The sequence below is a fragment of the Neodiprion virginianus genome, chromosome 3, assembly GCF_021901495.1.
Source record: "Neodiprion virginianus isolate iyNeoVirg1 chromosome 3, iyNeoVirg1.1, whole genome shotgun sequence".
NCBI classification, from domain to species: Eukaryota; Metazoa; Arthropoda; class Insecta; order Hymenoptera; family Diprionidae; genus Neodiprion; species Neodiprion virginianus.
Window position 1 is genome coordinate 6805977 of NC_060879.1, and position 15172 is coordinate 6821148.

Genomic DNA, 15172 nt, shown 5'->3' on the forward strand with positions numbered 1-15172 from the left:
TCCAGTATCATCATTTCCTTTTCAACTTCCCGTTTCTCTGTTTTCGGAGAAAAAAGAAATTCATTGTTATCAACCTGAAAATCAAAAGCTGAGTTTTTCCTAGATTTTCACATTTTAATGTTTAGAAAATCACCTCCAATGATTTTCAGATGAACTCCTGTATGCGTGTATGTCTGTACGTATGTGACCAATATTTTTGTCCGACGATATCTCGAGAACGAGTTACCGGAATTCAATGATTTTCATTTCAATCGACGCGGCTTTTCCAAACTTAGAACTGATCAGAGTGTGGCTTTGATCAATTCGATTCTCTTCCAGTTATTTGAATAACAAAATTCCAACAAATGATTTAAAAATAATAATATTTTGAGGATGGATGAATAGATTTGAATGAAAATTAGTACTGCGACGTTTTTTCTGTCGCTAGTCACGAATCTAAGGTCAGATTTGCAAAATTTAAATTTGGCGTATTCGATGAGCTGAAAAAAAAAAATACTGAAAAAATTTGGACTCGGATGAAAACTGGAACTCGTCGATTTGAAGTCAGATAACGAAATCCAAAATGGCGATATAATATGGTGGAAAAGAACCTAAATATATTCCAATTTTGGTAGAAATTGGTGAACGAAGTTTTTCACGTGACCGATAACAAATCTAAGGTCAGATTTCCAAAATTTATAATGATGGGCCATTTAAAGAGGCTCAAAATAAAAAAATCCTCATATTATCATATAATATGGTATTCAAGGGCTTTGAAATCGTTAATCATGAATTTGAATTTGCAGTTCGAAATTCAAACTGGATATTATTGTTTCCTTTTCTTTATGAACTTGGAACCTGCAGTGTGAGAACGGGGGAGTTCGAGGGCTGGCTCACGGCCAGTGTAAAAGGCGATTGTTTGCTCTGGAAATAAAAATCCGACAGTCAATTTCACCGTTGAAATAAAAATATTATATGCGTCTGCGATCTGCGATTGATCGAGTGATTCGAATCGGTAAACATTTTTTCTCGGAACTCCATGGCACGACAACAGAATCTTATAATAGAGACAGCTCCGTTGGATGCTGTGGATCATTCCGGCTTGCTGGGATAGGTCAAGGATTACGCCGCTTTTTTTAACGCTGTTTTATTATAGATCTATATTCTGCGCACCTTCTGCAGACAGTGTAAAAATTTTGAAAGACGTAATCTCGCTTCAATCAACGACGCCACGCTGCGATTGCCTCGGCTAAAATTCGCCTCCACCCACGTTTCGATCCGGATTTCATTGATCTTCGTATCATTCAAGCTTCGCTCCGATCCATCAAAGCGTTTCTTACCTCTCGAATTTAAATAAACTTTATGTCATTTCGGAATTCTTCTGGCGGACGTTACAATATACAATCGGTAAAAGTATCTTCTATTATATTGCTACATCATCCGTGTTACGTATTATTCTTAGCACCTAAATTCGTTTATTTTCTTCACAGAGCAGCGAGTTATTTTGTTAAGTATTTGTTGAACACTTTTTTTTTTATTCAAAGACACACCCGCGAAAATTGACGTTGTTTTGTACAAACCGATTTTGCATTACAGTTTTATCACCATCTACTTACGGTATGGAAAAAAAATCTATTCAGGTATTAATTAACTTAACTTGTCAACTCTAACAGGCTGAAACAGAAAACTAAGCAAGTCAAAATATGAATCGTCAGAATCGATAAGATGTTGAACAAGTCAAAACATACAATTGTCACTATTCTTTATTTTGGTTTTATATACTCCGACCTTTCTGCAAATTTAGATTTGTCTCTACTTCGATTTTTTACATTCTAGAATTCTGTAAAATAGAATTTCTCGTTTTTGAAAATTGGATAATATATCCCTTCAACTTTTCGATGCTTACAAATTTTTGTCCTCACTATTTTTGTGGGTATATATATATATACATATATATATATATATGTATGTATTCAGATTACAGTGATAGAAACGAACCCTGAAAATTTTAAACCTGCGACATAATTTTAAAATATACATTTTTTCAATATAAGCCTCATATTGTCACTTTTATTAAGCTTATATATGAGGAAACAGTAGTTATTAAATGTTGAAATTTTCAGTCAAATCCCTCTTATTACAAGCAACAACTCTGTCTAGTTTAAAATCGGTTCTTTAATTCACACCAAAGTTATACAAAACGAAATAACTGCTCACATAAACTACACGTATTTTACATTCAAACTTTCGGAGCTTTCAGATACGTGTTTCAGTTGACGTAGAAGCTTAAACGTTACACAGAGGTTTTTTTTAATGGTTTGGAACAGATCTGGTACACTTCCCAATGAAAATTTTTCCGACCCCCAAATAAGGATCACCCTAATACACGCATACCGGAAAAAACTTGAAACTTGAAAATCAACCGCGCATGCGCGAGTTTTATTGGCTGTTCGTGCAGGCTGGCCATCCCGAGTTTCGGCTGTCAAACTGTATCTGACGGCGATGTAGTTGACACAAATTTTCGAGGTTAGACTCTCAAATAATTGAGGTAGCGACTCGGAAAGGTTTGGGAAGGATTTGTTATCGGGTCGGAAAGTTGATTCTTCAAAGAACGGTCGGAATTTAACGCTTATGCTCATTGAAAATTCAAACGAACACATTTTGCGTACGTTGGCACGCCTGCGTCGCAGACAAAGAATATCGCTGCGGGAAGATTTCGCCGACCAATGAGATTGAATTATTTGGCGCATGCGCGGTTGATTTTCGAGTTTCAATAGATTGTCCTGGTTCATCGGCAGAACGCTTCTTCCAGAAACGGTTCAGCGTGTTTCCGCCCCTCTGAAAACGTGCATCAGAAATAGTTGACACCGAGGAGTAAGTAAGACCTCTGTTTACGCAGTCACATATCCCGCGGGATCAGATGGCTTAAATACGAGAAAAAACATCGGGCAAAAGTAACGACCACGTTTCGGTACGCCCGGCGTTTAATAGCCAGGCATAAGCCAGCCGCTAATAGGCCGCAGGAATACGAACTCACTCTACGGATTCCCGCCCCGCTTGGATCCTGAGGGTTTATCTCCTCTTCGCTTTCTTTCAAGTCCGTTACACGCCTGTTGTTTAGCGCTCGTATAAAATGCCGCGTTTTAAGCGCCGTAAATTCTGACCAATACAAAATTTGCAAAATTTTCTTTTTAACACTTGTCTCGACCCACAGGATTCGTACTCTTGCTTCGGTGCTGCCTCGGAAATATTCTTACGGATGATAATCCGTGAGATGAGACGTGACATAGAATTTCATGATCGGAAGAAACGAGGTGAAAAAAAAAAGTTTCTTTGTACGTTGAAACAATTTTTTAAGGCTAATTTTGCGGCGCTGAATATAAATTTTAACAACTAAACCTTTTTGTTGCGTTGCGCTTTTTTTTTGCTTCTGGTTCGAAGAAATTGAGTACACATGAAACTAAGAACGTATTTGGAGTTTCGATCGATGTCGAAAATTCGGTTGAAACGTTGTTGTTGGTTCTTCAATTTAAAACAAGTGAAATTGCTGTCGAGAAAAGTAAAAACCAATATTAACTGTACGGATGAAAAATTTTCAGAAATTTTACGAAATGAAAAATAGATAATGACGAAACAGGTTAACGATTAAAGTTCTAGTAAATTTGAGAAAAAAATCTTTTCAACACAAAAAGGCATAGCAAAGTAAAAAGGAACGAATACGGTAATTTTTTTTACTTTTCTATTTCAAAGAGATTTCCGCAACTTACGAATACAACTGTCTCGTAATAAAATTAGTAAAAGTTGTCAACTTCAGAAAGGTGATTTTCTAATCGAACTGTTGAAACATTAAGTGGTCGGGTCATCTAAATATTTGCCTCTTTGACGTGCAACTTGAACTATTTTTGGCTCGGGACTGACAAAGTTCGACAAAATCCAGTCACATCTTGAATATTGACTAGTGGCTGATGTATGAACATACCAAAGGAACGAGGGTTGCCCGCGTCTAACAAGTGACGTCAATGATCGCCAGGATATTTTCCTGTTGCTTATGTGTCACCGTGTGTCGTTTACCGCAAGAGGGTTTGGACGAGGGATTCTTCTCGGCTATAATCCACCGCTGCGGCGCATCTCAGAGTTTAAAAGCATTACTGTTATATCTATACGGTAGGAATAAACTGCCGGCACGGTTCTTTGACAGGATTGTCGACTGGCCACTGCTCTTCTTCGAACCCTAATGACCGGGTTCAACCCTCTAATTTTCGAGAACTTTTCACTTTCAAGACTCGGCCAAGTGAGTATAATCAGTGAATTATAGACACAGTAACTTACTTGTAGAGACTGGGTAGAACAACGGAGTAGCCCAAAGTCACCGACCGCTTGTGAGACATTGTTGTTTTTTTTTTTTTTCTCCTAGTCAGTGAAAATCCCGAAATCAGTTACGTCACTTTGCAACTTGAGACTTGTCTGAAGTCCAGTAAACCGCAATGAAGCCAACCATATTCATTTGGTTTTAAAAATCTTGAACTCGTTCGAAGTCGTTTTGAAATTGTAAGATAGCGATTTTTTCCTCAATGTTTCCTCGGTTATTTTCAAACGTGTTAAAATTTTCATTTCATTCATTTGAATTTCGCGTAAAATATATTGAAATGATCGTTTTCGGGTAACTTGTAAGTTGTTTGTTGGATTTTGAGGAAGGAATAATTTTTCCAAGCAGTTCTTTTAAACAGCATAGATTGAGATTTGTTATTTTATTATTGTTTCATCCTCAACTTATCACTAGATTCTTAGCAACATCCGCAGACTGTACGAAAAATAAATAACATACCTGTGCAGAATATCGAATCGTAGATTTTGATTGAAGCAGGAAATGATGAGATCAGTGGGATTCCGGCGTAGTTGCGAGGTCGAAAAGAGTTTCAAATAAACTTTATCATTCATGAAAAAAAAAAAAAAAAAAAATGAGATCTGTGAAAACCGTTTCGAATGAATTCAAAAATTTGATATTTTCAACAAGAAACATGTTGAAAATTAATATTCATGTTATTCGGGAATGTTGGAAACGAGCTTTGTTTATCTGGTATCTGATATTTTCTCGATTATCCTTAATTTTTGTTCTCTTATTTCTCTTCGAACTGCTAATCTACTGAATCGTTACTTCATTTAGCACCAACCGCCATCGGTAGATTCTCGAAAGCAAACCAGTCCCGAGTTCTTATCGCTTCTGATCATTTAATCCGACTATATCCTCAGAGATTCGATAAAACTCGGTGAAAAAGGTCCTCAAGCAGCGCGACGTTCGGCCATTTAGCCGTGTCTGTAAGCCTCTGGAATTTGCGAAAGTAAGTTAACGTCGTGTAAAGGTATGTATATGCGGGCCTGTTTCGACGGTGGCTCAGTATTTGATGTTTGAATTTCTTCAAAGAGCCAGCGGGTGCATGGCGTCAACGCCCACCTAATATTATCGTCATTTTAAGCGTGAGGAGAACTCGCAAAAACAAGATCACACTCCTTGATACCGGGCTTGTGCTAAGCCTTGTTTACGCCGTCGGTCCGCAAGAACACGCGATCCACGAATATCCCTTTATACCATTCGCCCCGATTCGCGTATCACAGTATTCAAATTGCCATTATTCCGCCGTATTTCACGGCTCAAATCGCCGCAACAAATTTGGACAGACTTTTTTATTTGTTCACTTTGCATCATTAGGGAGGAAACATTTCACCCTACTGTGTCAGATGGCAAAAGTGGAACATATGGATTGTTTAATAGAAGAACGAATATTTTAGGGCTACAAAAAGTGAGCTGATTTTGGGTGCGAATAAAGGTGGTGTTATTTAAAGTAATTTGCCCATCCAAAGTTGGATTAAGATATAATAAGTGTAACTGTGTAACTAATTCCGATATTCAATTTTGTATCGATCAGCGCCACGTCGGTTATTTTACGAACCCTTCTTTGCCTACAAAATTTGACCACATTTTGAACGCGCCGTTCGTAAGAGAGTGTCCTCCTTCTATACGCTCCGTAGTGGTGGAACAGATTCGTGTAAAAAGTTCGTAGTACCGACAACGCCACTCGCAGCGCTAGTGTCGTTTGTTGCATCGAGAATATGCGCGCGCAGAAGTGAACCGTTACGTTAATATTGCCAGTCATCAGGCGCAGTGAAACAAACGACACCAGCGCTGTGAATAGCGTTATTGGTACTAAAATCTTTTGACCAAAATTTGGCCCACTTTTGTCGCGTGGTGATAATAACGTCTCCTCTCTGATATCACTTTCTAGAATCAATAAAATCCCTTTCGATTTCAAACCGCATCGCAAGTTGACTTCGTCGTGCCTTTGGGCTTCGGAGGAAGTTTTTTTTTTTTTTTTTTTTTGAAGTTTCATAATGCCGTCGGGTTCCTGATCATACGAACAGCCCCGTTTTCAACAACACCGACGGGGTCTCATCCCCCTTTTATGCACCGCCGTTTATTTTTCATTAGTCTGGCCGTTGACGTATCCTACAGACCTCGTGTCACCGCGATGCAGAGCTGAAACTTTTCATCTCGGACTCTGAATTATGATACGAGACTAACCTCACGAGGTTCGGAAAGTTATTGTCGTTTCTGTATGACGAAAAAATCCGCCCTGTCATCCGGATTAATCCGACTGACTGGCTACGCTCTAATAGAATTGTCGAGATACGACTATTTTGAAAATAGAACGTGTCTCTCTCTTGCTCAGGCTCGTCGCTTTATATAGAACACGACGTTACTCGGAACCTGCGGCTTTCTGACGGGAGATTTCGGTGTTTTTTATAATCTATTCACTTACTAGTTTATTTGATCAACTGGTTTTAAAATTTCTAAAAAGTTTGAAAAAACTATTTGCCAAAGTCACGAATTGTTAGGTTTTGAATACACTATGTTTCGTTGCTTTTTGTAACATATTTCTTTCGTTTTTTTGTTTGCACACGACTAATGAGCAAACTAAACTTTAAAATTCAAATCAACTACTTTTGAAACGTTGATTTATCTAGTCTTTAATTTATGTTTATTTATTGATATTTTGGAATGGATCCCAAAGGAAGTTCGTAAATTTTTTCCTGGCTCAATCAGTTGATCTTACGTCAACATTTATCAATGGTGTTCCGGTCGTTTCTCATTCGTTGCGTTTCCACTTGGCCAAATGAAAATAAAGACAAAAAAAAAAAGAAATGTACATAAATTTGGCATTAACAAGTGGAAACATTACGTAGTATAATAAAAATAAATTACCATTGGGCGAAATCGCGGGCTGACACGTGTAACGAATTGGCAATAAGAGTTCGCAATTCGTTTACTTTTCAAACCATTTTATCAAAGTCTTGATCCCCTTGGAGAACGCCGATAAAACTTTTACAAGTGACCATGGCAATATAACGAGTGTCTGCTTAATATGTTCTCCATTTGTGCCCGTACATTTGGGATCTGTAAATCCAATGCAGGAAAATACGACTTTTAGTGCTGATAAATACGGATTACGACGACAAGCTTCTGGTAACCTTTAAACTTCCTAAGCTGCTTAGGATCAGCAATTGCTCTTATTGCTCACCGAGGCATCGTTGCATCGGTGCAAGGATCATATCAGCTGCGTAAGCTACGCTTTCGAAGAAGAGAAAAAGAGAACGAAGAAGGATGTGTAAAGAGTTTCGAAAAATCTGGCAAGTCAACGATTTTTAGGCTAAAATTGAAAGACATTCGTTATGAGAATTGAAGCCCGATGAAATTGTCCACAAAACTTAAATTTTTTATGACTATCAAATAATTTTTTTCTGGAATGTCTACAGATTGGCAATTTGATTCGATCCTGTATTGAAAAAAAAGAGAAACAGCTGTACGACTGGTACTGTAACGATTGTGCGTGGGTTTGAATCGAAGGGGAATGTTCCAATTTGAAATGCAAAATGGTATAGGTTGGTACAAATGATTGTTCCGCGGAATGTGTTTAAGTCGGTATAAAATGGCGATGGAAAATTTGCATTTAACACACGGCTAGAGATGTCGAAATGAAGTGTTCGGAACGGTATCGAGCCTTGACCACGGTTAACACGGTATAAGTGCCATGGTTCAATAACGAGTGTTCGGTCTCATTTCTGTTCTATAAAGAGCCGAGGAAGTAGTTCTTCGCATGCAGAATCAAAGTTCTAATCAAGAACATCCGTACGCCGAGGTAATAAAATTGATCTCAAGTTGGAAATTATAGTTTAGCGAATGAACGTTACCCGGCATATAAGTGGCGCGTTGAACACGTCCAGGAAACTCTCACCTCTGCGATATCCATATGCATCTCGTGTGTGCATGGGTGTATATTACACGGGTCCGACTTCCCGGAGGCACGTATCAGAACCGGCGGTTCCCGAAGCCGCGTCCCATGCCGAGCCAATCCGCACGGCGACGTGCCTGCAGCATTAACATGCGAAAGTCTGCGGTAAGAATTTCGCCAACCTAGTGTAAAAATAAAAATAGATACTCGACTAGTTTACACGGCTGTATTGGCCAGACAGATCGTTTAATGGCGCCAGAAATACCTGCTCGGTTAATTATCACGCTTGCTGAACGGCATTGGCTCTGGCTCGCAACGCCTTAACCGCGACGTATCGAAAACCGCGATAAAACTTGCCTGTACCCGCATTCCGATCGAACTATATTGCTCCTGTTACAAGATAACGCGGCTTATACTATATGAGTAATAATTATAGATCACCTGCGTCAATTGCCATGTTGTAGCCTTCAACGATATACTTGAATTGTGATCGTTGTATACTTTTAACTCGCCGTCGAACTTGCGAGGCATTGCATTCAACGGATATACCATGTCACAGTCGTTGGTGCATAGCGTCTCTCAAATAGAAACACAGTATTTTCAACCATACTATATAACCAGAGCTTGCAATTCACTGCACATACTGTCAATAATGTACAGCTTATAATCGTAAGTGGCATACCAAACTGACAAACTTTTTCTCATGCCTTTGTTATTGAATACTTATCTGATACAAGACCGAAGACTCTAGTCTTCATCCAATTATCTCAACTCAGCACTTACACTGCAGATCACTATTTTAGGAATCGATATGGATGACCCACTCAAATTCCAAATGACACCTGAATTTCGGGGAAGAAAAAAATAATATCTGTACACAGTGACTGAAACAAAGATCGGTATAAGATTAATAAAACATCAACAACTCGTTTCGAACTATTCTCGGACATAATATCGCTAAAACGCATCATCAACAGTGCACAAACCGGAGTTGCAGTGCCATTAAATGCAATGCGGTGCAGTGCTAAAGCACTTTGTAAATGAGCGTTGATAGACAGCATAGGCGTCGACTCCGGGGTTGCTCAGGTGTAACTTCATAGAATTTTTACACCTCTCCGTTAGTTGGTTTATTTTTAACATGAGTCATCAGCTTCTTGATTTAAGATTTCTGTTTTGAAGATGGTTAATTTTTTTACATCTACATGGGATTTACAAAAGTTGGCGCCTGTGGTCGATAGCATTACCGAAGTGTTCCGTTCCCCCTGAAACTCCAGGGACTCGGCGGTATTCATCGGTACCTAGCAGCTGAGCCAGAACACGGCAGTGATTATAAAATTACAGCGTCTCGGTTGTCGGTGTTAGTCTTACACGGATAGCACAATCCATAGCTGGCAACACGCTTGGGCGGGATAACAAATAGATTTATAAGCGAGCGGTGCTATCAAAGAGGCGGGGTTCTAGGCGTGTTGACGCGGAGTCTTGTCCACGCTGACCACTTTTACTCCGCAGGCTGAGCTTCGAGCCAAGCTCGATGATGCGCCTCGAGGCCGTGATCGACGACCGGCAAGTTGGTTTCGACGGCCCCCCGGTGGCTGGGGTCAAGCTGTTTGATTCCACCGCTGGAACAACACGCACCGCTTCGAACCTGGTGTTGACCAACTTCCGCCTGGGTATTTCAATCTTTTACCCCCTAGCACGAGCGAGATATTAGTTATGAAGTTTATTGACTTTTTTTTTCACTTTTTCATAGCGTGTAGTAGGTACCTTCAACGGCTTGCATAAAGAAAATCCTGTTCACAGGATCCTCGGTCCCATCTTTTTCAACACGAATACTTGCGAGTACTTGCGATTGGAATTGTTAATATGCGAAATGGGTGAGTCTTGTTTGTTTCCTGATACGGACTTGAAGATACTTCGACCTTGCACAGAGTATGTTAGTCAATGTTTGGAGCACGAGTTAAGTATTGAATAAAGTTTACCGAGTGCACGGTGATGTCGCAAATTTGGGAATTCGTTACAAGTTACAGTTGTTCAACTCGTAGTTGACTCAATGGTAAATTACAGTCGTGTAAGATCAGAAATTTATTTCTGCTCAGGGCTATCGGAATGTTAGAAGAACATCCATGCCGCAGTTATTATTGAAAAAGCAAAATGTTCATTAGTGGGAGCCAACATCATCGGCGTGTTTTAAAGAAACATAAATTCTTGAATGGACCAGCTCTGGGATGTTAGAAGAAAATGTCGAAATTACCATATAAAATTTTGTTTTCAACACTACATCGTGTAGCTCGACTCAAATTATGAAATGGGTATTATAATGATCCGTATGGTTTACGAGTGTTTCCAATGTGACCATTCGCCAATTGATTTACGGATCTTTTTAACGGCCATTCCAGTGTCTACGTCAGTGCAATTCGTGGTACACGAATACCGTCAAGGGTCAATCAATCATCGGTTCATCTTTACGATACGCTGTATATTTTTTGCCCGTAAGCTGCGCTCGTCCAGCCCGGAAGACTTTCGTAGACTCAATTCGATCCAGTTGCGCACACATTAAACGGCTCTCAAAAACGATCCCGCGACGAACAGAGCCGCATCATGATTATCATAATCTGGCCCCCGTCATGCGTAATTCAGTAACCCAAAACGGCGATAAAGTGCAATCTGTTAACACATGCCATCGCATTTTGGCGTTGCGTGTTTTAGGTCACGTGCACACTGTCGTATCGTAGATGCTCACCATTACGAACTAGCCGTTGACACGGATCGTGATATAACCGCCCTACAGAACCAGCAAACCAAAGGCCTCTGGGGGTGTTTCTGACAATTAGTTGACCGTGTCGGGTTCCCACTCGGACATTCCGAGCACTCGAGGAATCCGGGCAGTCGGTGGAACTGCGGTAGCGATTACCGATTACATCACGGACCGAGCACGAATATCGTAACTATAATAATATGAAAGCTGTCTCCTAAACCTTGAATTTATCGTCCGCTTGGTAAACCCACAACAGCCGTTCGGCAATTAATAAATTCTTCATCGCTTGGCAGGTAACAGGAACTTAACCGGTATTTATACGGTGCACCCGAATTGGGACGAATCTGATCTCTTTTTGAAGTAACGGTACTTGTTTACGCGGTTACTTGTAGTCGGAGTAAATCTATTTTCAATATTTTCACATGCAGACAGACGTGAAAGACACCGTTTGATGCAATTTTAATAACTTACATAGCGTACGTCTGAATGTCCAAGTGCATGAACATTCGCATTCAATCCAATGATTTTTAGGACTACAGAGCATTTTCTTTACACCGATTAATGCCAAAGGCTTCGGGACCATCGTACTTTGCTAAGTAACCAAACTCAGGCGTGAATTTCCTTCACAATTAGAGGTAAGTGCTGATGGAAGCTTGACTGAAGATTGTGTGAAGTGGTGAATAGTTTCGCTAAATGTTGTGTTCTGGTGAACGGCTGGCTGTACAATATATCAAAATAAGAAGTGGGGTCAGATTACGTGCCCTGCGCGCGTGTTTTCCCATTCGGAAAGTAGGCTGCGTTCAAAAAAGGGCCCACCCGCCCAGCTATTTGGATCATAAAATATGTGAGGATTTCTTTTCTGCTTGCGTTTGGTGGGACACGTCGTCGACTGATTTATAAGCGTGTCCGTGGTTTTGGTCACGATCACACGGCGCTAAGCGTAGCTTTTTTTCACCCTCATGCTCAAGGGTTTACACATGGCTCCACAATGACCCGAAAACTGTTCCAAACAACCGAAAGAGCAGCAAGCGCTGGCTCACGGTTGAACAGCTTCCAGCCTCGTAGAGAATCTTGTTGAACTCGGGCCCGGCACTTCCTTAGCGGATTTATGTACTCTCGGTGTGCACTTTGGAAAAACTTACCGAGAGTTCCTTCGCTCGAGAATGTAATTAACATGCAATTATTTGTGTGGAAGGAACTTTTTCGTAAAATGCTTTACTGCATCTCACATATTTTCAACATTAGAAATCTTCGGCCAACAGGAAGCATTCTGTGCAGTGCGTATGTTTGTATGCATATTACATATCCCCCAGATTATCTTAACATACATTTTCATAAATTAAACCTCAAACGTTCTCGATGTTAGGACCTATAAATACTCTTAACGAACCTTGTATATTTCAAGTCTGGCCACGTCAGCTGCTGCCAGCGCATCTTCTGAATCAAACTAGTGGAAAGTATATATCCTAAAATCAATTGGTTTCTGCCGCTTTTCGAATCTACTCAAATGTTTACTCACATACCTTATACATTAGCTCTCGTATATAAATTTCATTCCAAATTCCGTCATCTACTGCAGGTGCATCGTTTACTTTCCAACCTTCGGCTTCATACTGTTCCGGAATTATGGGAATGAAATACGGTAATTCGAATCTCGAATAAACTCGAGGCTCTGTAATGTAGACGTAATATTTTTTTTTCTCCTCTCTCATACGTCGTGGCAAGTTTAATTATATTCGCATCACGAACTCTTTGCCGAACGTCAGGGGACGTTAGTCAAGGACCGATGCACCCTGTTCGTCCAGTTGACGGCCAAAAAAACGAAACAAATAAAATTGAAAACACAAAAAAAAAAAGTACTTGCACCAGTTCAAAGGTGAATTTATTCTACCCGTACGGACAATCCAAAACTCTGTTGTGTACCCAAAGTTTCGGCGTACTGAATGGTCAGAAATTTTTTCATCCATTTTCATGAAATTTGCAGTTTTTTTTTACTTTAACAGTTTCATTTGTAGACTGTCAGTAATTCTCGCTTGACTCTCTGACGATTCACACATTTTCTACGACTGTGAAGTGCAAAAGTAAGGAGCAAATAGGACAGTGCTACAGATCTACAGTTTCGCTATTTCTACCTTGGTTTAGTATTTTTCAAAGAATCCCCGAGAAACTGACATAAATATTTACGAATTAAAATAAAAAGAATCCCGAACTGTTACAGATAAATGTTGGAACGATTCACCAAATGCGTGACGGTGACGAGTGTTTACAGCGACTGTAGCGATACCAATAATTTCTAACCCGGGTTGTATCAATGATTACTCTAAACCTTCCGTATGGTCTTATCTTTTCCTCTGATGGACGGATAATGATTCGCGAGGAACGGTCGAAACTAATATACTGTCAGTCAAAATGTCTCGTGCCTAAGAGGGTCCATTCGGTTTGATGAGCGACTATCAACTTTCCATCGTTTGTTACAAAACCAGTAATCCGCACGCTGCGGAGTACGAGTGCTTTGAGACCTTCATATGTGACATCAGATTAAAAGGGTATGAATAGAGTCTCCACCCACCGGTTGGTTACACTTCGTGATATGCTCTCCGCCCATTTGGCATGAGCCGAATCACACGGGTGGTGCTCGCGCAGAATGAATGATGGAATGCATGTTTCATGGACATCCGTAAAAGGATCACGAAGGAGCCGACGAGACGTGCAACAGCGCCAGTCGGCCTGCAGCGTTGGCTACTGCTTAACGCATTACCAACCTGACAACGATACGATCTGAGTCCTCGGAGATATATTCACTCTGTTTCAAATTGATTGTCACACACGTCGGAAGCGGTTACAAGTGGTCACTTATTGCGTTGGCGTATCTCCTCGATCTTCTGGATATCGCAAGCGTGCTTGGCACTCGGTTATGCGTCTGCTTACGGCCACTTTTAAACGCGTGTCTCTGATCTGCGGATCTTAAAAATTATACGCCGCTGAGCGCGACGGACATTACGAGCTTTCACGCTTCTTGATGACGGTAGCTTCTAACCATTTTTAGACCGCAAAGTAAAAATTTCTGCCCGAGCAGTCGCTTTCCTACTTGTTGGAGTGCGAATTTCAGGTTAAAAATTAAAACTCGTCATACGCCAAGTCCCGTTAAAAGTTCGATAATCGTTTTCAGGCACATATCATTGCTGTCATAGAAGGTGGACTTGGTCAACCGACCGGGTCTCCGGTTTCACCGTCTATTTGAACCGTAGAAACGATTGTGACGGTGCTCGAGCCTGGTGATAAAATACACCAAGTGGAGTTAACGGCCTTCGAAAATGCCTCTCAAATTTTAAGCGAGGAAATAAAATCGACAAGACACTGGTTTCAACCGAAGCTGTGAATAAGATTTAATCCTGTTTTAATAGCTGGTCCGCTGTGTTCCTCCATCTCGATTGGCAGCTGAAGGTGATGCCTCGAAAATTGATGTTTCGTGAAATATACCGAAGTAGGCTAACCAGCAAATTTATATTCCGCAAAAGGCGAGAGAGTTTCTTCTAGAAAATTCCAAGCCGAACAGTTGGTCGAGAGACACTCGTTAGCATACAAACGTGCACAAATTACGTTGTTACCTTCGATCCTCCAGGGATTATAATAACCAAGTATGAGATACGCAGACAGATCGAATAAGCAGCACGATGTTTTTTGGGAAGCAATTATTGGGGAACGATGCTCATTCCCGGAGCACAACTTGGCGGATTATGATCGCTTGGCTGACGGGAAAAATGCACTCCTTCAAGCTTTGGCGGATCATCTTTTACAGGCTTTTTGTCGACGCCGGAATACTTGACGTAGCCTGAAGCTATGCCGCCCATCGGTAGAAGGAACCTGCACGCAAAGCCGATTATTGGCGTTTAATCGCCCAGATGGATTACGAGTTGCCAAAGCCGGCAATTCATTGCTATTAGGGCGTTTAATAAGTTATATCGCAATAGCAAACGCACCTCAGGATTGTACGTCAGTTTGTTAGTCCATATATACATCAAGCGATAGTGCGGACAGTTTGCTCGGAGATTGATGGAGCATAATTGAAAAGCTCGCGATAAATCGACCGATGAAATATCACTCCAAGAGATTTTATCATCGTTCGCGGATGTCAGTAACAATACCAATCGCC

General features: G+C 40.6%; 1 protein-coding gene and 1 long non-coding RNA gene across 4 annotated transcripts in view; one reads left to right on the forward strand and one right to left on the reverse strand.

Moving 5' to 3' along the window:
- LOC124300591 (uncharacterized) overlaps positions 1-15172 on the forward strand; it is a 106106-nt gene that overhangs the window by 41922 nt on the left and 49012 nt on the right. The window lies entirely within an intron of this gene.
- Positions 6976-8608, reverse strand: LOC124300592 (uncharacterized). Of its 2 annotated transcripts, XR_006907249.1 has the most exons (4): positions 8530-8608; positions 8268-8446; positions 7238-7429; positions 6976-7139 (listed from the first exon to the last, which is right to left on the reverse strand). It is a non-coding gene; the product is annotated as an uncharacterized LOC124300592 (long non-coding RNA). The 2 variants fall into 2 exon arrangements; XR_006907248.1 differs by having other exon boundaries at positions 6976-7429.